This window comes from Xenopus laevis, chromosome 2L (assembly GCF_017654675.1).
Source record: "Xenopus laevis strain J_2021 chromosome 2L, Xenopus_laevis_v10.1, whole genome shotgun sequence".
NCBI classification, from domain to species: domain Eukaryota; kingdom Metazoa; phylum Chordata; class Amphibia; order Anura; family Pipidae; genus Xenopus; species Xenopus laevis.
In genome coordinates, this window is record NC_054373.1 from 69,818,153 (window position 1) to 69,842,118 (window position 23,966).

General features: G+C 46.0%; 1 protein-coding gene across 1 annotated transcript in view; it reads right to left on the reverse strand.

Moving 5' to 3' along the window:
- The window catches only part of frs3.L (fibroblast growth factor receptor substrate 3 L homeolog), an 86,122-nt gene extending 62,374 nt beyond the window's left edge, over positions 1–23,748 (reverse strand). Inside the window, exon 1 of the mRNA XM_041582005.1 lies at positions 23,457–23,748. The gene's annotated coding sequence lies outside the window, so the exon portion shown is untranslated. The remainder of the gene's footprint in view (positions 1–23,456) is intronic.
- Between the last annotated feature and the right edge of the window lie 218 nt (positions 23,749–23,966).

Below are 23,966 nucleotides of genomic sequence, written 5' to 3' on the forward strand. Positions count from 1 at the left end.
TCCCCTTCTTCTTCTCCAGAGCATAAAAGAATCGGGAACTACAATCCATATCACAGAGTAACTGCATCCGACTTCGCACAAAGGCACCACAAGCCTGTCGCTGTTCCATGTTACGCAGCGCTTCTTTCCTTTCTAGGTATTCACACTGAAGGGCTTGATCTTCAGAGCCTAATAGCCTTTGCTCAAGATCAAGCACCTCCCCATTCAGTGCCTCAATCTCTGCATTGCGCTGCCTGCCACACTTTTGGTATACTCTTGACACAAAAGCTTTAGGTGAACCTTGCCTACATCCCACCACTGATTCAATGTGGCAAATTCATCCTGAAAAGCCCTCCAGCCTCTCCATGTATCCCGAACTGACTTTGCGAAACCCTCATCTTCTAATAAACTGTTGTTAAAGTGCCAGTCAGCAGCTTTTGATAGAGATGGTGTGACTGACATTCTCAACACACAATACACAATTGTGGTCTGAGAATGGTGTCAATCTAATGGTGCTTGACTGGGTTCTTGACATGAGATGGCTCGATATACCCCCTGTAATCAAGGCTTCATCAGAGTCAATTATCTCCATATAGGCTGGCAAACGTTCAAAGAACTGTGCCCTCTCTGGTCCGGTAGTAGGGGCATACACATTTATCAGATTATATGTTCTACTTGACTCCTGGACCCGAAGATGCAATAGACAGCCAGGGATGACACTCAGCACCTCTGGCTGGAAGGATTCTGAGAAATCACCACCCCACATGACGTCCAAGCGTGGTCATTAAAAAAGACCCTGCCCGAGGGGGCGGAGTCAGCCGCGAGCGGGAGCAGTCGCATTTCCTTGAGCTCCGCACAGAGATCTCTCTAAAGTGAGTGCCCGTTAGCCGGATTCGGTAGAAACTACGCCAAATATCCGCCGGAGTGCCATCTGTAACTGCTGAGACCGGATAACAGTGTCGGGTGCTTTTTTGTCTGACCTGCATTGCACGGCGACGCCGTTGCGGCCTGTGGTTTCCTATTCTGACTGATATGCGACGCAGGTCACTGTCAACGCTACATATGATGGTCGGCAGGTGAGAGACTTTCATGTTAAGCACTGTGGATGTTGCCACAAAGGGATCCCTCATCCGGCGCTGTGTTACTGCATGTTTGGGGATAGTGCGTCACAGCAGCGTCACTGTGGCCTACGCACTTTATGATCTCCTGACTGTTTGGATTACTATATCTAGCCCTCTCTTGGCTTGGAGCGAACATTTATAAACTGTGTCACTGCTATAGAAGGGGACTTTTACTTTACTACGTACGCTATTTGGGCTCTAATTCTCCTGACTTCACGATACTGCTGGCTCCGCTCCCTCCCCCATTAATCCTGTGAGTGCTCTGGTTGCTCCGTTTCACGGGGCCTTTCTCATATGCTATCCTGCCATTGTTTCCCTGAGCAATTCTAGGAACCTCGTTGTCTTCATGGCTTTGTGCTAAAGATCGTGGTGCAATCTTCGGAGCCAAGATACTGCTATAATTAACTGTTGTGTGTTTGACTTTGTGCAGGAGCGTTGGTGGCTTGTTATTCCAATATCATGGGGAAAATTGGGAAGGCTCCCCCCCCACAAAAGGCTACGCCGAAAGACAAGGCCAAAAATTTAGATGCATATCTAGCCAAGGAAACTGGCTGTACAGTCGCTTTGTCTGAACCAGAAGACTCTAATGATCAGGCCTCATTGCATACACACTCTGCTAAAATCCATTCAAGAGATGCTGCACTGATGGAACAATTTAAAATACTGCTGCGTACAGAACTTGATATATCTACAAAGAAGATTACTGCTTCTTTGTCAAAAGAAATCAAGGAAATCAGTAAAAGAACAGATACCCTGGAACACAGATTGGATGATACCACTACAGTGTTAGAGGGTCATGAGACGGATATTGATTCTCTTCGCTATCAGCTACAGGAGCTCCAAGACAAGATGGAGGACATGGAAAATAGATCGCGTCGTGGTAACATTCGAATCAGAGGTCTTCCGGAATCCTATAAGAATTTGGAATCTGATATTACTGAATTTTTTTCCTTGCTTGTTCCGCATCTCCCAGCGTCTAAACTTGAAATGGACAGAGTTCATAGAGCATTAGGACGTCCACCTCAAGAGGGCAATCCCAGAGATGTGATTTTGAAGCTTCACTACTACTCTGCCAAAGAAATGATTATGCAGGCGGCACGACAATCCGATCACTTGGAATACGAAGGCCACCCATTGCAACTATTTGCTGATATAGCTCCGGCTACAATTGCCAAACGGCGTTCTTTCAAACCTATTACGGCGGTTCTACAACAGAACAATATAAAGTATAGATGGGCCTTTCCTTTCCGCCTACATTTCCTGCATCAAGGCAAGCAGTATTCCACGGCTGATTTGGACGAGGCTACTGCACTGTTGCAGCAACTACATCTTACACACCGCCCTACCCCCACAACGTCCACCCGTGAGGGAGATTGATCCATTCATCCTGGACGTTGGTAACACTGCTGATAATACCTAAAATGTCAATGCTCATTATATTGCTTTTTAGGTTTTCTGCTGACTTTACGGTTTGCCTTATATGCAGTTGTCTTTGTTATTTGTGCCTACAATATTGTTAAGATACTACTTTGGAGGGCTCCGAAGACCATCCTGTTGATCTATACACAGCAGGATTGATATATGGAACGTCACGCTATTGTGACGTGTGTTTTACATTCTGTTCTACGACTTCAGTTTACTTTTTTATTTACATTCTTAGTTAATTGTTTAACAACTTTTTTTGTTTATTTGATCCGACACAGTGTCCGCTATATATATGCTCTTTTTAGTGAAACTGCCATCTATTTACAGTCATGCTCTTTGATATGCTACACTGCCCTATTGTTATGGCTAACTTAAGAGTTATTTCCCACAATGTACAAGGTTTCAATTCGCCACATAAACGTTCGAAGGCTTTTAGATACTATCGTTCCCTACGTGCAGATGTTTTGTTTCTACAAGAGACGCATTTTTCCCTAGATTCCACCCCGGCTTACTTATCTTCGTACTTTCCTCAATATTATTTGGCTGCAAATTCTGTTAAAAAAAATGGTGTGGCCATTTGCTTTACTAAGTCCCTCCACTTTAAGCTTCAGACATTGAAGAAAGACCCGCATGGTAGATATGTATTGCTTGTTGGTGAAATACAGGATACTGAGGTGACTTTGCTTAACTATTATGCCCCAAATACTGGGCAAGATTGTTTTTTTGAGGAGTTGCAAGGAATACTTACTTCATTTTGTAAAGGTCACTTGATAATGGGTGGAGACTCTAACATTTGCTTGCAGGCCAAATTGGATAAAACATTTAAAGATCCTTCACATTCAATGGCGGACACTGTTTGTGCTACAAAGATACGAACTATTCTCCGCATGTTATTGGTGATCGACGCATGGCGAGAGCGTTGGCCCACAACTAAAGATTATACTTATTTCTCTAATCCGCACAAAACTTATTCCCGTATTGATCATATCTTTGTGGCGCAGACGTTATTGCCGAATGTTACTTCTGCTAAAATTGTGCCACTCGCTTGGTCGGATCATTCTGTAGTACTAGTGGATTTGTCATCACTGATAAGCAAACCTACAGAATTTAGATGGCGATTGAACAATGCTTTACTCGCTACGCCTCAGTTGCGATCCCAAATTGAAGGTAACATTCGGCAATACTTTGCATTGAATCAGGGTACGGTGTCGTCTCCAATTACACTGTGGGAGGCCCATAAATCTGTATTGCGGGGTGACTTTATAAGTATGGCTGCAGCTCGCAAAAAAACAAAACAAGCTAAAATTCGGGAATTGGAAAATAAATTATTGATCTTGGAGAAACAAAATAAAATTATAGTCTCTCCTAAGTTGCAAACCAGTATCTTGGATGTTAAAAGGGAATTGGACTTGCTCTATTCGCAGGATATTGACAATGTACGTCAATGGCAACTTAATAGGCGTTATTGCAAAGGGAATAAACCAGATACTCCCCTAGCACGCACCTTACACTCAGTAATGACCCCACATTCCCCACTATATAAAATTCGAACCAAATCTGGTTCAATTACTGGCAACCCGAAAACAATTTTACGAGAATTTGTTGCTTTCTACTCCAAAATCTATCAGGATCCATCCACTTTTACTGTGCCACATGCAGATAGTTTGTTTTCGGCTGTAACTTTGCCTACTTTGACTCCTGACCAGCGCCTCTTAATGGATAATAACGTTACTGTGGAAGAAACTTTACTGGCAATTAAATTACTCCCTAGTTCTAAAACTCCGGGACCCGATGGCTTTTCGATTATGTATTATAAAAAATTTGCCCCAATCTTGGCTCCGCATCTTGCTAATTTATTTAATAAATTAATGCTCGGAGGTAAACTGCACTCTGATTCAATATTGGCACAGATTGCTTTGCTCCCCAAGCCTAATAAAGACTCATTAGATTGTGGTAACTACCGTCCCATTTCCATATTAAACAATGATATAAAAAATTTTGGGAAAATACTAGCTACACGCCTGAACTCCTTCTTAGCTACCTTAATCCATCCTGATCAAGTGGGATTTGTCCCTAATAGAGATGGTGGGGATAACGTTCGACGTTTACTACAATTGCTATACACCCTTAACTCCTCCCACACCCCAGCAGTACTATTAGCGCTGGATATTCAAAAGGCCTTTGATTCCGTCTCTTGGGAATATTTATATTATATTTTGCGCAAATGGAACTTTGTGGATAAGTTTCTTTCATCAATTCAGGCACTATATAACACTCCACAAGCCTTTCTTAAATGGGGTCCTTTTGCCTCTGATAGGATTACCCTCCACAGAGGGACGAGACAGGGATGTCCCCTCTCCCCACTTTTATTTATTCTGGCAATTGAACCTCTAGCAATACTGATTAGGCAGGACTCAAAGATTACTGGTACGACAATAGCCCATCACACTCACAAACTAATGCTTTTTGCTGATGACTTATTGCTGACCCTAACGAAACCGCTGACATCTCTCCCGCATTTGTTTAATATCCTCCATCACTTTGGGCGGGTATCTGGACTGGTGATTAATTCGACTAAGTCTGAAGCCCTTCCTTTGAATATTTCTCCATCCCAAGAAAAATTACTTAAGCTTAATTTTGATCTGCAGTGGAAAGTCAAACAGTTAAGTTATTTAGGGGTGCAAATTACTTCAAATCTCGAAGGTTTATATCAAGCTAATTATCCTCCACTTTGGATGGATATTACTAAGTCTCTTGCGGCCTGGTCTAAACTGCATATCTCATGGTTTGTGTCAGGGAACCGGGAGTTCCCTCTGGGGAGTTGTCCGGATATAGGAGGAAGCCCCTCAGGAGGGATCAGGATCGTGGTATCCAGGGATTCAGCAGAAGGGGTAATCAAGTTCAGGCAACAGGTCAAAAGGCAGGCAGAATATAAACAGAGTCCAAAGTCCAGGCAGGGGGTCAACAACAAGAGATCAATCAATAGAATACACAGGGATAACAGCAACAGGGAACCCAGGAATCAATCAGGAACAAGATCCTATTTTCGGGCGCCATCTTGGCGTCTCGGGCGTCCTTTTAAAGGGGTTTTTTGGCGCCCTTGCGTCAGCGTCAGCACGTCTGCGACCGACGCGCTGCGTCTGCGTCCGTCGCACCGTTGTGACGTCTTCGCGCCTGCGCACTTGCGCGCAGGCGTCTCTGCGCCGGCGCCGCTACCCACGTGGCGGCCATGGGCGCCGCCATTTTGGGAGCGGCGTCGGAGGACGTAGTTGTGCCGCCCGGAGCTCCTGGTCCTGCTCCGGGCGGCGATCGTGACAGTACCCCCCCCTCACGGGGGGCCTCAGGACCACCGAGACAAGGCTTCTGGGGAAACTTGGCGTGAAAATCCCTCACCAGACGAGGAGCGTGAACATCACGATGTCCTTCCCAGGAGCATTCTTCAGGACCGAAGCCCCTCCACTGAATGAGGTACTGAAGGGACCCTCTGGAGATCCTGGAGTCTAGGATTTTCTCCACCTCGTACTTGAGTTGACCCTCCACAGAGATGGCAGGAGGAGGAGTTTGACCACCAGAGAACCGGTTGGTGATAGCGGGTTTCACCAGAGACACGTGGAACACGTTGGGGATTCTCATCTCTGGTGGAAGCTGAAGTCTGACAGCCACAGGGTTGATTATCTCCAAGATGGGAAATGGACCCACGAATTTTGGACCCAACTTGGGAGATGGGATCTTCAACCGGATATTCCTGGAAGAGAGCCAGACATTATCACCCACCTTGTAGGGAGGAGAGGATCTTCGACGACGATCCGCGAAAGTCTTATGAACAAGAGCGCTCTTCTCTAGGTTCAACTTGGTAGCAGCCCAAATAGCAGACATATGGGCTGCGGAATCGTCAGCAGCCGGGACGTCAGAAAGTACAAAGTCTTGGGGAAAAGCTTGAGGATGCTGCCCATACACCGACATGAACGGAGACCTTCCTGTAGAGGAATGACAAGCATTATTATGAGCGAATTCCGCCCATGGGAGGAGATCAGACCAGTCATCCTGGCAGAGGGATACGTGGTTCCTCAGGAACTGTTCCAGGGCTTGGTTGACACGTTCAGCTGCCCCATTCGTCTGCGGATGGTATGCGGATGAAAACTGAAGAACAATTCCCAGGTCTTTGCATAGGGAACGCCAGAATTTGGCAGTAAACTGGGTGCCTCTATCGGAGACGATTTCCACCGGGAAACCATGCAGGCGGAAGATGTACTGGATAAATAGCTGGGACAACTCCACCGCAGAGGGCAACTTCTTCAGAGGGATGAAATGGGCCATTTTGGAGAATCGATCAATGACAACCCAGATCACAGTGTTCCCACAAGAGGGAGGAAGTTCGACAATGAAGTCCATGGACAGGTGGGTCCAGGGACGGGAAGGAACCGGCAATGGCTGTAGTAACCCACTGGGGCGGGAATGGCTTGACTTAGATGTGGCACAAACATTACAAGCAGCAACAAAGTCCTTCACATCTTTGCGGATATCAGGCCACCAGACCAGGCGTCGTAATAATTCAAGAGTCTTAGCTGGACCAGGGTGTCCGGCTTGCCTGGAGCAATGGGTCTGTTGCAGAATAGGCAGACGCAGCTCAGGAGGAACAAATGCCATTCCAATGGGAGTATCTGAAGGAGCAGAAGACTGACCAGCCAGGATTTGGTCAGCAAACTGTGGATACAGGGAGGCAATAATCTTGACTGGAGGGATGATTGGCTCTTGTCTCTCAGGAGAGCGGTCCACCGGAGTGAAGCTACGAGACAAGGCATCGGCCTTCTGATTCTTGGAACCTGGGCGATAAGTCAAGATAAAATTAAACCGAGAGAAGAAGAGAGCCCACCTTGCTTGTCTGGGGTTTAGCCTCTTGAGGGACTGGATAAACTCGAGATTCTTATGATCGGTGAAAATCTGAACAGGAATCAGAGAACCCTCCAGGAGGTGACGCCACTCTTCAAGGGCAAGTTTAACAGCCAAGAGTTCTCGGTTCCCGACATCGTAGTTCTGCTCTGCGGACGAGAACTTCTTGGAGAAATAAGCACAGGGATGCAACTTCCCATCAGCGGGATGTCTCTGAGACAGGATGGCTCCGGCTCCGACTTCAGAAGCATCTACTTCGATGCAGAAGGGTAGTTCAGGATTGGGGTGTCGGAGGACAGAAGCGGACGTGAAGGCCTCTTTCAAAGACTGAAAAGCTTCAATGGCAGATGGGGGCCACAAGCTGGGTTTACCCCCTTTCCGGATGAGGGCCAGGATAGGTGCAATGCGGGAAGAGAACCCCCGGATGAACTGCCGATAGTAGTTAGCAAATCCGACAAATCTCTGGATTGCCTTGGTACTCAACGGGATAGGCCACTCCTGGATGGCAGACACTTTCACGGGATCCATCTCAAAACCTTCAGGAGAGATAATGTATCCTAGGAAGGGAATCTTAGACACCTCGAAGACGCACTTCTCCAACTTGGCGAAGAGAGAGTTCTTCCTCAGACGAGAGAGTACCTCCTTCACCTGGGAGCGATGGCTTTCTAGGTCTTTAGAGAAGATCAGGATGTCGTCCAGGTATACGACTACGAACCTTCCTAGGAGATCCCGGAATACATCGTTAACAAACTCCTGGAAGACGGCAGGGGCATTGCAAAGGCCGAAGGGCATAACGAGATATTCATAGTGCCCGTCACGAGTGTTGAATGCCGTCTTCCATTCATCACCCTCACGGATGCGAATGAGATTGTACGCCCCTCGGAGATCCAACTTAGAGAATATCTTCGCCCCCTTCAGCTGGTCGAAGAGCTCTACGATCAAGGGCAGAGGGTACCTGTTTTTGACAGTGATTTTATTCAGGCCCCGGTAGTCTATGCATGGCCGAAGGCCTCCGTCCTTCTTCTCCACAAAGAAGAACCCAGCCCCTGCAGGAGAGGTAGAAGGGCGGATAAACCCCCGCTGGAGATTTTCTTGGATATATTCCTTCATTGCGGAAGTCTCAGCAGGAGAGAGAGGGTAAGTGCGGCCTCTGGGGGGCATGGCTCCTGGCAGGAGTTCGACAGGACAGTCATAAGAGCGATGTGGAGGAAGGAATTCCGCAGACTTCTTACAGAACACATCGGAGAATTCCTTATAACAGGAGGGCAGAGACTTTAACTCGGTTGAGGAGATAGTTACCTTCTTGAGGGGTTTATCAGGAAGGCAATGCTGTAGGCAGAATGGGCTCCAACGAGAAACCTGCCCTGTGGACCAGTCTATGGTGGGATTGTGCAGGCGCAGCCAGGGGAGACCCAAAACAACAGGAACATCGGGACAAGAGATGATAAGAAACGAAAGTCTCTCTTTATGCAGGGTCCCAACCTGCACAAGTAGTTCACCAGTAGTCATCGTGAGTACAGACTCCAGGGGTTTATCATCTATGGCGAAAATCCTCATGGGAGAAGGCAAAGGAAATAGGGGGATTCCCATGTACTTAGCAAAGAGAGCGTCCATGAAGTTGCCCCCGGCTCCGGAATCGAGGAAAGCATTCCCGAAGATGGTCTTATCAGTCAGACGAATCTGGAAGGGAAGGAGAAACCTGTGTGAGTTTCCTTGGGTCTTCCCCTGAGACCAATCACGAGACTTTTGAGCCCTGCCCCTACATGAGTTACCATAGACATACCTCGGGGTACAAAACTCTTAGCCTTTGCAGGACAGGCATTAGCGAAGTGGGAATGTCCGCCACAATACATACACAGGCCTGACGTCCGTCTGCGGAGTCTCTCTTGTTCAGTGAGGCGAGTTCTTCCCACTTGCATGGGTTCCTCCTGGAGAGAAATGGATGCTTGGGACAGGAGCCTGCAGGAGAGGCCTCTGGAAGCGTGGTGCCAACGTGGGTTGAAACTTCCTGACACGATCTCTCAGGGTTTGATGCTCTCTCAGAAGAGTGTCCACCTTAACAGCCAAGGCGATAAGGTCCTCAACTTGCGTGGGTAATTCCCGGGGGACCAGGTCATCTTTGATGCGGAGGGAGAGACCATTATAAAATGCAGTATGGTATGCGTCGTTGTTCCAACGAGTCTCAGCAGCAAGTGTACGGAATTCAATAGCATACTCCGCTACACTGCGACTCCCTTGGCGGATTTGGAACAGACGGGAAGCAGCGGATGTCACCCGGCCGGGAGCATCGATAACGATCCGAAATTCTTTGAGGAATGCTTCCGCGTCATCCATCAGTGGGGACTGCTTCTCCCAGTGTGGAGATGCCCACTCGAGAGCTTTCCCTGCCAGACGAGTAATCACAAACCCCACCTTGGCACGTTCAGAGTCAAATTCAGTGGGGTGTAGGGCAAATCGAATCTGGCACTGATTCACGAATCCTCGACAGGCTTGAGGATCGCCATCGTAAAGAGGCGGAGCAGGAATGTGTGGACCAGAGGTAGAGGGCTGGGTAGCCTTGGCAGCAGCCGCTTGCGGAGGAGGTGCCGGCAGGGGGGTCGCTGGTGTCAACAAGGAGAGCTTTTCCAAGATCGCCTCCAGCGTGTGTCCCACGTAATTCTGCCGGGCTTCATACGCCTCCATACGGGAATGTAGGCCCCGAAAGGCCCTGCCGAAATCTGGCTGAGCTTCCTCAGAGGAATCCATGGCCCGAAAATAATGTCAGGGAACCGGGAGTTCCCTCTGGGGAGTTGTCCGGATATAGGAGGAAGCCCCTCAGGAGGGATCAGGATCGTGGTATCCAGGGATTCAGCAGAAGGGGTAATCAAGTTCAGGCAACAGGTCAAAAGGCAGGCAGAATATAAACAGAGTCCAAAGTCCAGGCAGGGGTTCAACAACAAGAGATCAATCAATAGAATACACAGGGATAACAGCAACAGGGAACCCAGGAATCAATCAGGAACAAGATCCTATTTTCGGGCGCCATCTTGGCGTCTCGGGCGTCCTTTTAAAGGGGTTTTTTGGCGCCCTTGCGTCGGCGTCAGCACGTCTGCGACCGACGCGCTGCGTCTGCGTCCGTCGCACCGTTGTGACGTCTTCGCGCTTGCGCGCAGGCGTCTCTGCGCCGGCGCCGCTACCCACGTGGCGGCCATGGGCGCCGCCATTTTGGGAGCGGCGTCGGAGGACGTAGTTGTGCCGCCCGGAGCTCCTGGTCCTGCTCCGGGCGGCGATCGTGACAGTTCGGAAGGATAAATGCAATTAAGATGGTTCTTTTACCTAAACTATTATATTTTTTCCGCGTTCTGCCTATTGAAATTGCAAAATCCCAATTACACAAAATACAACAAAAATTTGCGAATTTTATTTGGGCCGGGAAAAAATCACGTTTGGCCCGAAATACCTCTTTTTTACCCAGGAATAGGGGTGGCCTGAGTGTCCCTAACATATTTTTCTATTTTCAAGCGGCGCAAATTGCGCCGTTAATTCATTTTTATAGACCTATCCTCCCATTATGGGCTCAAATAGAAGCCACACTGCTCAAGCCGATTAACCCTGCAGTGTTACCTTGGATCTCCAAAAGTAAACGGCCCATCGCTTCCACTCCAATTTTAAAAATGGCGCTGGCTGTATGGGACCAAGTAATATTAAGAACTCCATTAAAATCACCCCATTGTCCGGCTATGCCTGTTCTTGGTAACCCTGTTTTTCGACCAGGTCTACAAGGTACTGATTTTCATTGGTGGCATTCTCACAACATGCTATATGTCACTCAGTTTTTTGGCTTGCAAGGCCTCAGGAAATGGTCCACTATAGTCGACCTGTATAATCCTCCACGAGCGGAAAGCTTTCGCTATGTTCAGATCCAGCATTTTCTGACTGAAGTGACTAAAGGATGTGCTGATATCCTATCCTCTTCCGCTTGGGAACAAATGTGTGTTAAGTTCCCTTGTAGTGGGGGTATAATATCTATGTTATATAAGGACATTTTAAATTCAGCAATTACTTCCCCTCCACAATATACTACTCAGTGGGAACGGGATCTGGGTAATATAATAGACGATGCCTCCTGGCAACAAACGTGGGTGAATACAGCCAAATCCTCCATAAATACATTGGCGCAGGAAACTCTATACAAGGTGATCTCTAGATGGTACTTGGTTCCTACCAAACTACATAAATATTATCCCGCTGTCAGCCCCCTCTGTTTCCGAAATTGTGGAATGGACGGCACTATGTTACATGTTTGGTGGCAGTGCAGACAGGCGTTCAGATTTTGGTCCAGGATATTCACATTGATAGATTCAATACTGGGAGTTAGGCTTCGAAAAGACCCTAAGATGGTCTTACTCAATACCAATATTCCACTTTCGGATAAATATCATCGCAAGTTGATACAGTTTGTTTTTGTAGCAGCGAAACAAACTATTGCTGCCTCATGGAAAAAAACTTCTATTCCTATGGTTATGTTTCGCTTAAAAATGAATTGGATAATGGTAAATGAAAGATTATTGAGTATATCTACTGATACCTATTCCACCTTTACTAAGATCTGGACTCCCTGGATGCACTATGCCAGTATACGCTAAACTTTGTCTAGTGCAGGTTTTTTCCATCTTCCAATGTCTCTGTACCACTCTGTACCTGGCTTATCAAGTGATTTATACTAAATTGAAACCTATATGATGGAACTTAAGGCAGTTTCAAACCTGAACTAAGAGCTAATTGTTGACAATTTAATGAACACGGACACGGTTGCTTCGGTATATTGTTTAGTTCTCTTTTTATTTTGTTTTTTTATGCAACATAAACTCTTTGCTTATACTACATGATCCTGATATGTCGCTATGTGGAGTGTCCGGAGCCGTTGCTCTTCCTTCACTCTCAAGACATTTGTATGTTGTGCTTATAATCCCCTCTGCGTAGGAGGATACACATTTTCTATATCTACGAATGCATAAAAAAACTTTGTTATGAGAAAAGTATATGCTGTTTTTGCAACTAATAAAAAGATTTGAAAGAAAAAAGACCCTGCCCTTCCACTCCAGATGCCAGCTTGCTTCAAGCTCTGGAGTGGTATGGGTCTCTTGGAGGAAACTCATAGAGTACCCTCCTTGACAAAGAAAGGAGACTACCTGAAACATTTGGAAAGGGTTCTGACAGCCATTTGCATTAAGTGTACTTATACTCAAGGCCATTACTGAGTGTTAGGAAGTGCTTTAACCCTCATCAAGGTCTGAAACTTCATTATACGGACATATTTCACTGTTCCATAGTTCTTGGCCTCTTTTATGACCTTAATGTATTGTCTCACAGAATTGATAACTAAAGGCAAAGCATGCCACTTTTGATACCAGAGCCATATGCAGCTTCTCTAATTTAACACCAAGGGTGCTCTCAAGAAACTTTTTAAGTTCTTTAGCAGGGATGATTGGGGTAGAAGGATTTGCCACTCCTATGTCAACCTCATCTTCGATGTTCCCCTCATCCATGAGCTCTTCCTGGCTAAGGGATTGATAATTTCCCCTCTCCACTAGAGCTTTGAGAATCTCTCCACAAGATGTTGCAGGAGAAGGATCAGAATCACTTGTCATCTGGAGACCCTGCAATGGCTCGGGTGTTCCCTCAACTTCACCTGAAACACATTTGGAAGTGTTTGACACAGGAGCAACATAAATAATTAACTCCCTAGCAACAGGGGAGCTTTGGAGCCTCAATGTTTAGCCTCTGCCCTCTCCACTGCCTCCTGTACCCCTTGGATGGCAATAATAATGGGGTCAGTGGAAGACAAGGGAGGAGAGATCTTAGTATGAACAGTAGAGTTTGTCTGAAGCTGGTTGTAGTTCCCAAATCTCAGCCCCCCAGGAACACTAACTGCCCACTCTGCAGGAGTCTCATTAGGTGCCCCTTTACACTCCAGGGGAAGATCTTCTAAATTATTTGAAGGTAGATGCTGTACCCTTGACTCTGTGGGGAGACCCACACTGCCATGGTCAAGGCCGTGCAGACCATTAACCTCATTATTCCCCACCTGGTCTGGAGACGAGTGCATGGTCTGACACTGGTTGACCACAACCAACAGTTGGGCTAGACAATGTCACCACATGAGGAGCAGATGTTTTGCTGCCCTTTTTACCCTTGGATGGGGGTGCACCATCATTAACCACTGATGCCCATTCCTCAGGTACCAGCCAGTTGGATTTAAATTTGCTCTTTTTCTTGGCATCTGAAGCGGAAAGGCCACTGTCTGCCCCCATCCCAACAGATATTGCAATCATGGGCACCCCTACACCCTCAGTGGTGCCCATAACAGGGGCACATTTTTTTGGCCCTGGGGGATGTATTGATATTTCCCCCCCTTCTCTTTTGCAGCAATTGAAAAGCATGCTGCAGCCTTAGATAACTTTAGTAGAGAAGGAGGAGGTTTTGATGTTGTAGAGGTGGGTTGTGTAACAGCCACCTTAAGGTTATTTAGTGAAGGAGATATTCCCTTTGATGACCCTGTTGAAATTTTTCCCAGCAGGATAAGACGTTTTATTTGAGGGACTGGTTGCAGGAACAAGGCCTGTGGTCTCTGGCGAGTGTGCCCCAGGTTCCTACAAAGGAAGCACCTCACTTCCTCTGTGCTATAAAATTTTTTATACAGCACCCCTTCAAATGGAACCCTGAAAGACCCCTCAATAGTGTCTGGCCACCGAGGTAAAAGTAGTTGCACCTGCCTTTTAAAGGAAAGGACATGCCTCAATCTGCTCTCCTTACATCCCAGGGGAATTTTAGACATATTTGATTTTAACTCCCCAAGGGCTTGCAGGTGGGGGTACAATAAGTGGTCTTGCAGGAAGGGGGGCACATTAGATAAAACCACCCTTGTGGTTTTCTTCTAGGGGTTCTACAGGGACAGAACTACCTCCCACTATGATACCCCTCTGCACCAAAGCATGCACTGCAGTCAGTGTACGGGCAAAGATTATGGTTTTCCCATACATTATACTTGCTGCCACTACTGCAGAATGGCCCACCAATTCAGCTGTATCCTTTATATAAGCCTCTATGCCATGAGTGCTTGACAGGCATCTGACCCCATGCTTTCTTGTAAGCTTCTCTACCCCAGCAGTGACTTGGCTTGGGTTGCTGCCAGTAGCTACTACCTGCGCAAAAGTTTTAGCAGTTGTTACATTGGCTGCAGAAGTAGAGGCAGTGGAGCTTTTTGACATGGGCTCTAACTGGTGTTTCCTTGCAGAGCTACAGCTGGGATTTTCAGGTCCTTTTGCTTTAGAACCCTGAGGTATTTTTTTTATAACTTTCTTTTTTATTCCCTCCCATTATTTTACAAAACAACGCACAAAAAGAAAGCTTAATAAATTTAATAAGCTCTGGCAGGGAGAGGGTTAATGTGCGCAGATGCCTGGGAGCTACGCTGCTGCTGGAAAAGATTTTATACGTTTAAATCCTTCTCCCTTTAGCTTTCTATCCTCACAAAATTGAGTACAAAATCAAAATACCCATTCAAGCTGTACAAAAAGTAAACAATTTGTGCTGAAACAGCATAGAAATACAAGTAAAACTAATACCCAGTTGCGGGAGAGGGGTAGGGGATCTAACAGCGAGTTTGTAGTCCAGAGGAAGTGAAGGGAACTGGGCTAGCAATCACCTTTTGGGTCAAAAGAAAAATCGATTTTTAGTAAAGAAAATCAACTCAAAACTTCCCAAATTTCACCCACCAAGTGGACACACATTCATACACCAAGTGAAAACAAAAAATCCTATCTTAAACAGGGATTTCTATGCTTAATTCAGCACCAAACAGAGAGCTGTCTCCTGTGTGTTGATTTTTAATTAGCTGATATATTATTCAAATTGCAGGTGACTGACTGCTCACCAAAGTTAATAACATCTCAAAAGGAGATAATTAACTGATTAAAATACAACTGTCACTTAATTAAAGTGCACTTAAATATGGAGTGTGAGGATTGTCTAAACAGAAACCAGGTCTGGGGATACTGAGCAAAGTACCCCATCTGTTGCCCACTGGTCAGCAAATTCTCTTAACCGACCAGTAAACACTGCTTGGGTGTACTCTGCTCGGATGCGGGAATGCACCAGCACCCGGAACAAGACTTCCACTGGCAGAGGATTCCCACCTTCCAAATATTGCTTTCTAGATTTATGAATGGCTAATTTAGTTAAAGCCAGGAGCAAGTTGGAGAGAAGGTCTTTCTCTTGATTGTCCCGGGATACTGGGCGTCCAATAATATAAACATGAGGGGAAAAGTGTAACCAGAACTGCAGGTAAAGCTTCCTCAAAAGAGCCAATAGAGGTTGCAGTCTGGCACACGTAAAATAAGCATGAAACACAGACTCTCCTTTGCCACAGAATGGAGTCTGTAAAATGAGCTAAATATTCTCTCTTGCTCAAGGCACCATGGAGCACTTTCCAACTAAAGTCTACAGTGGCTCTAGGCACCAAACTGGAATAAAGAGCTTGCCACTGAGGTCTTTCACCCCCGTTAAGCACACGCCTCCAGATGGTATCATAGCGGGAGATGAAGGCAAGGAAGTGTACAGTGTGAAGCATTAGAGAGTACAACAGCATTCTTGTTATATCAAGAAAGCGTGTCAATGTAAAATTCTCCAACTGGCTCAAGTTGGGGGAAGGAGGTGCCTGAGGGTTTTGGGTGCTATTATTATGTCTGGAGGTGAGGAGTTCCAAGGTGGATGTGGCTCTCCAGCATGTAAAACCCCATCAATGAAGGTGTGAGAATCAGCAGAGATTGTGTCCTTGATTTCCTTGAGCAGACGGTGTGGAACCCTAGTGGTGAGGAATCTCATGTGTTGTATGACTGCCTGAGAGTTCCCCCAATCTGATTTCTCAAAATCCAGGAGATCCCCAACTCTGGTTAACTGAGCCTGGCGATGGCGGATGCTGATGGATTCCAACATCCTAGTCTTAAAAGATGGATTGTAAAGTAGGGGCTCATTTAGAATGTCTTCCCCTTGAATGGCTCCTTGCCTTAACACAGAAACCATGCTCCAGATCTTTAGAGTGTCTTGGTAGTAAGCCGGCATGGTTGAAAGGCTTCTTAGGAAACCCTCAGGTTCAATTACAAACAATTGCCGGTCATACCCCATATTCCGTATCTGGCAATAAAAGCTTGATGCTGGGGTACACCACTGTGGAGAAGGATCTGCATACAAGTATCTCTGTATTTGCTGGAAACGGAAGGTGTGCACTTGAGAACGTATGCACACGACTCCCTGCCCTCCCTCTCTCAAAGGGAGGCTTGAAACACCTGCAGAAACCCATTTCTTTCCTATCCAGAGAAAGTCCAGTAACCTTTTCTGGATCTTAGCAATGAATTCTTGGGTTGGACTAAGACATATCAGCCAGTACAAGAGCTTAGAGGCCATAAGCTGATTGATCACCAAAGCCCTCCCCCTCATAGAAAGTACTTTAGCAAAACCTTTCCACTTTGCCAGGCAGGTTAGAACACGCTCCTCAAGTTCAATGAAATTCTGTGAGACAGGATGCTCCTCAGCTGATGGGTAGACCCCTAAATATTTAATGATATTACTCTCCCACGAGATGTCACGAAAAGCAGGAGGTAGGAAGTCTACCTGTAGAGAACCCTCCAGAAGGCCTGGGCTCTTGAACCAGTTGATCCGGGCGGATGAGGCAGCAGCGTAGACCTCTTGACATTCTTGTGCCCACTCAAGATCAACTAGGTCCTGGGTCACAAGAATTACATCATCAGCATAGGCTGAGAGAACCACCCTCATGTTGGGTTCTTTGAGCACCAGTCCAGTGAGCCTTTTCCTTAAGGGACACAGGAAGGGCTCAATGGCCAGCACGTACAGTTGTCCCGACAAGGGGCATCCTTGCCAAACTCCTCGTCCAAAGGCCAAAGGTGCAGTCAGAGACCAGTTGATTTTAACTAAACACTCTGCAGAGGCATACATTGTTTTCAGGTAGCCCACAAACTGTGGGCCAAAGCTATAGGCTTGCTGAGTGCCTATAAGATATTGGTGATCCACCCTGTCAAATGCCTTCTCTTGATCCAGAGAGAGAAAAGCAAGAGATAGACCAGTCCTTCTTGCAAAATGTAGTAAGTCTGTATGGGACTGGTCAGGATGAATCACCTCTGCCAGCTCAGATTTGAGCCTGAGTGAGATAGCTTTGGCCACAATTTTATAATCTGTGCTAAGCAGTGAGACTGGTCTCCAGTTCTTAAAGGGGAACTATCGCGAAAATCGAATTTTCCCAGTGGATAGATAGGATGAAAATAACAATATTCTCAAATATATTCATTTAACAGAAATGCTTACTTTTTGAAAGGCATTCAATAATATTACAGTGAGTTAGAATGCTTTCTCTGAGAGCCAGTTCAAGCAATTGCTGAATGGGAGTGGCTATACCCCAACTGTGATGTCACGTAGTAACTAGCAAAGTCCCACCCTCTTCATGCTGAATCCAAAGCATCCACACACCAACTGTATTCTCTGGAATCTCATTCTGAGAACAGTAAGGCTGCTATTCTTTTATACCACTCCTATCTCACTCACCCCTGCCACTCATACCTCACTCACACTCACCCCTGCTACTCCTATCTCTCTCACTCACCCCTGCCACTCATACCTCACTCACACTCTCATTCTGAGAACAGTAAGGCTGTTATTCTTTTATAGTGTGAAAATGTTGATTTTATTGGCAGAATGAGGTTTTTGCATTCTCCCAGATCAAAGCCTGCCACTCCTATCTCACTCACACTCACCCCTGCCACTCCTATCTCTCACCCCAGCCACTCACACCTCACTCACACTCACCCTGCCACTCCTATCTCTCTCACCCCTGCCACTCATACCTCACCCCTGCCACTCCTATCTTCCTCACTCACCCCTGCCACTCATACCTCACTCACACTCACCCGTGCCACTCCTATCTCTCTCTCACCCCTGCCACTAATATCTCTCTCACACTCACCCCTGCCACTCATATCTCACTTACACTCACCCCTGCCATGCTCCTATCTCTCTCACTCACCCCTGCCACTCATACCTCACTCACACTCAACCCGTGCCACTCCTATCTCTCTCTCACCCCTGCCACTAATATCTCTCTCACACTCACCCCTGCCACTCATATCTCTCTCACTCACCCCTGCCACTCATACCTCACTCACACTCACCCGTGCCACTCCTATCTCTCTCTCACCCCTGCTACTAATATCTCTCTCACACTCACCCCTGCCACTCATATCTCACTTACACTCACCCCTGCCATGCTTACCTTCTACTCTCACTCACCCCAGCAACTCCTCTCTCACACTCACCCCAGCCACTCCTATCTCTCTCACACTCACCCCTGTCATGCTTACCTTCTACTCTCACACTCACCTCAGCCACTCCTTTCTCTCTCACACTCACCACAGCCACTCCTTTCTCTCTCACACTCACCCCAGCCACTCCTATCTCTCGTACACTCAACCTTGCAATGCTTACCATCTACTCTCACACTCACCTCAGCCACTCCTTTCTCTCTCACACTCACCCCAGCCACTCCTATCTCTCTCACACTCACCCCTGCCGTGCTTACCTTCTACACTCACCTCAGCCACTCCTTTCTCTCTCACACTCACCACAGCCACTCCTTTCTCTCTCTCACTCACCCCTGCCACTCATACCTCACTCACACTCACCCCTGCCACTCATATCCCTCACACTCACCCCTGCCACTCATACCTCACCCCTGCCACTCCTATCTCTCTCACTCACCCCTGCCATGCTTGCCTTCTACTCTCACACTCACCTCAGCCACTCCTTTCTCTCTCACACTCACCCCAAATGACTCCAAACAGGTTCTAGGAGGTCCACCATAGGCTAAAACAGCAATTCAGCAGGTTTTAGATGGTGAATGGTTCAAGTCGAAGTTTTTAAAGAGACAGCACATGATAAATTTCGATATTCGAAAAGCTAAATTTTTTTAAATTCAAATAGAATGTTTGCCTATTCGATAGTCGAAGTACAAAAAAATAGCTCGAAATTTGAATTTTTTTTACTTTGAATTTTTATTTCGACCCTTGATAAATCTGCCCCTGTTCTCTCACTTTAGGGGCATTTTCTGAGGAGAAATCTTTAGTTTACCTAGGAAAACTATACATTGTTTTTTTTCAGTAGAAAATAAGCTTTCTAAATCTGAGTTTTCGTGTATTTCCACCTCTTTTTTGAAAAATACACATTCTGATGATTACATAATGAGTAACTATATCTTTCTACTCCTAACTACCAAACATCAAAGCTTGTCTTAACTTTGCGGTTCTTATAAAAATGTATTAAAATTCTGAAAAATCACTTCAAAGGTTTTATTTTTCTGCTCCGCATATCCCACACTGTATTAGGTACCCTGAATATAATTGCCAGGGGTCCACTGAACAGTTTGATGCCCGTTGTGCATAGGTTTACCAAAGTATCTGGCATTTAGATGCCCCAAAATGAAGTTAGCGCATACACTCAGTGGCCAAGCAAGCAGGGCGCCCTAGGCAACCCTGCCGGCTATGTCGCCTCCCCCCTAGTGCGCGCACATGAACATTAACGTGCATGCACAGGAGAGCGCATTCACGTTCAGATGAAAGCAGCAACGCTGTAATATCTGCTGAGCTCAGGGAAACAACAGCCCAAACTAGGGGAAGGCAGTAGAAGAGGTAATTACCTGGCACCCCTTTACTTTTGCGCCATAGGCACGTGCCTCTTCCTACTCCTAGTTCCAGCCCTGCATACACTGCCTGATTAATGTTTGGTAAAAGTGGCAAATAAGTAAGTCATCCCAAGACAACATCACATTTTTAGAAAATACACATTCTGCCAAATCTAAAATAGGTAAATGTATCTTTGTATGGCAAAGCAGCAACACAACTTTTTGTTTTTTATATCATTTCTGAAAATCATCACAAAGTTTGCATTTTACCCCATTATATACCTACATTTGTAATTTACCAGCATAAAGCATCCTAAATATGAATGCCAGGGGTCTACTGAATAGTTTGATGCCTTAACCCTTTCCCTGCCAGCCGTTTTGTCCTAGATGCGAACATCTACTGCCAAGCAGTTTTTAGATATTTTGCACTCTTTCACTATAAGGGCCTTTCCTGGGGTGGTCTTTTAGTTTACCCAGGAAAACAATATATTGTTTTTTTCAGGACAACCTGAACTTTCACAGTATGCAAGAATTTTGGTGTAATTCTACTTCTGTAAAAAATATAGGCTTCTAAGTGTCTAATAAAATGAAAAATATCATGTTTCACGAAGAACAATCACATCATTTATGTTATGTACGAGAACACAGCCGATTTAGAAATGTCTAAATGAACGCGGCAATACCAAATATATATAGTTTTATGGAGATTTCTCACTCGTATAGATCAAAATCTACAAGCAGTACACAACCAAATGTCCAAAGCACCGCTCCCCAAACGGCATACTTTTGATTTCAGGGCCAAACATTCCACTAACAGCTGGTTTACCCTAAAAAACTACCCATTATTAGAAAGAACAGATTCTGGTGAATCAAAAATGGGTAAAAATATCTTTGTACTCCAAACTACCAAGTTGTAATTGTTTCCTAAAGTTATAATATTTTATAGTAATTGGTGAATTTTTTGAAAAATGACCTCAAAGCTTCCACTCTACAGCAACATATCTCCCACACATCATTAGGTATCAATAAAACACCCCAAATATGAAAGCCTGTGGTCCACTGAACTGTTTGATGCCCAATATGTATAGGTGTACCCAAGCATGTGGTATATAGGGGCCCCAAAATGAAGACCCCCAATATGGTCTGTCATTTCAGGTACTGCAAAATCAACACATTTACATAGATTTGGGGGTGGGGGGCAAAAGTAGAAAAAAGTAAGTTCACCCCAGAAAACCATATATTTTCGGAAAGTACACATTGCCATGAATCTAAATTGGGTATGCATGTGTTTGTACTCCAAAGTACCAAGCGCAAACCATTCCTAAATTTGGTGACATTTCCAAAAATCGCTTGAAAATGTCTACCCTGCAGCATCGTATTTCCCACATACTTTTAGGTATCAAGAGAAATCACCCCAAATATGAAAGCCTAGGGTCCTCTGAACAGTTTGATGCTCAATATGTATAGGTGTACCCAAGCACGTGGCATATAGGGGCCCCAAAAGGAAGACCCCCATATGGTCTGTCATTTCAGGTACTGCAAAATCAACACATATATGGTTTTCTGGGGTGAAAGTACTTTTTTTCTACCTTTGCTCCCCCCCAAATCTATGTATATTTTCGGAAAGTACACATTCCTGCGAATCCAAATTGGGTATGCATGTCTTTCTACTCCAAAGTACCAAGTCGCAAGCCTTTCCTAAATTTGGCGATAAAAGCAACAGTTTTTACATTTCTGAAAATGGCCCAAAAATAGTGCGATTGGTCGCATTTATCTCAGCCAATTTCTTACATATAATTGTAAAACACCATAAATACTGATGCCAAGGATCTACTGAACAGTTTGATGCCCAATATGCATTGATATCCCAAGGCAGCTGGCATGTGCGGACCCCAAATGAAAATAGTGCATATGATTTTTCTCCACTGCCGATTCGCCTTCTGTGAACATAGACCCTTGACTTCATATTATGTGCCTCAAGACCCTCCTAACAGCAAAGACCCCCCTAAAACCATATATTTTTGGAAAGTACACATTCTGACGAATCCAACAAAGATAAAGACGTCTTTCTACACCAAACTACCAAACTGCAAAGCTTTTCTAAACGTAGAGGTTTTTACAACATTTCTGAAAATCGCCTAAAATTGTTGCAGTTTGCTGAATTTATCGCACACAATGTTTTACGTATAAAGAAAAATCAGAGAGAAGGGCTCAGCTGCAGGAGAACGTACAGTGTACGTTTTTTACAGCCTGAGCCCTGAACCGCCAGCACGTACGCCGTACGTGCTTGGCGGTTAAAGGGTTAATTCATAGATTTACCAAACCACCAAATTCAAATAGTACATATGAATTTTCACATGACACTCTTGACTGTTACAATATAAGCACCCGGCACGTGTATTACCCTAGAAAACCATATATTTTCCGAAAGTACACATTCCGACTAATCTAAAACGGGTAAATATGTCTTTCTACTGCAAACTACCAAGCTGCAAAGTTATGCTAAACATAATACCTTTTATTAAATTTCTGAAAATCATCACAAAGCTTGCATTCTACCCCATTATTTACCCCACATTTTGTAACGTATCAGCAGAGGGTCTGAACTACACATTACAAAGAACAGTGGTAAATGCTATATAATCATAAAATCCAATAAAACCACAAAAATCAATGCTTTGTTTTTTTTTCGCCTAGTGTAATCAGCAGTCATAATCACTGTTTGACTATTTTAGCATGGCCAAATATGTTTTACGGAAAGAAACAAGCAAACAACACCTATGCAGAGCTGAAAATGCAATAAAATGGCTAAAAATGCATCAAAATTGCAATATAATAACTAAAATAACATACAAAAGGTATTGCACAGTACGGTACGCTATTGACAATAGCAATAAAACATTTTTTTTCAAACAAGGTGCAAGTGTGTGTGAGTGTGCAGTGTCGGACTGGAAATATCGGTGGGCCCTGACGCTTAATGGGCCCCCACCGGGCCAGTCCCCTCTCCCGATCAGATTCGGGGAAAAAAAAGTTTTTTTAGGCACTGCGCAAGCACCGTCTGCGCATGCGCTCAGCACCTGTTGATTTAGGAGCGCCGCGAACAACTTCACGCAGGTGCTCGGCACGTCATATAGGGGGGCGAGGGGTCGGAGATGGCCCTGGACATTAGTCCTGGTGGGCCCTGGGCCCCCCAGTCCGACCCTGTAAGTGTGACCCCCCCTGATCCCCAAAAATGTATGTGTGCATGTATGTTTTAGTGTGAAGGTAAGTGTGCTTCAGTTTCAGTGTGTGTTTGTGTGTGTAAGTGTAACACTAACCTGGAAAACGAATGACAATCCATCTGGGGTTGCAGGAGGGGGTCCCACAAAGAGGAGGCAGAAGTCTTCAGTGAAGATCCAGTGAGTGGGCTGTGTTGCGGGTATAGGAAGTGCAGGCAGCAGCAGGACACGTAGAATTCACGTGCCTGCTGCCACCTTGAGTCCCCTGGGTGATCACACCCCTGGGGCCACTCTATCCCCTGCTCTCCTGGTTGCCTAGGAGCAGGGCAACAAGCAGGGATGGAGAGAGCTGCAGCCAGCCCTTCGCACCTGCAGCTTCTCCCACTGCAGCCAGCCTTTGCCCCCCTGGAGCCAGCCTTCCCCCCCCACCTGCAGCCAGCCTCCCCCCTGCAGCCAGCGTTGCCCCCCACCTGCAGGCGGCCTCCCCCGCACCCAGCTTCCCCCCTGCAGCCTCCCCCACTGCAGCCAGCCTCCCCTACCTGCAGCCAGCCCCCCCTACCTGCAGCCAGCCTCCCCCCTGCAGCCAGCCTGCCCCCCCCACCTGCAGCC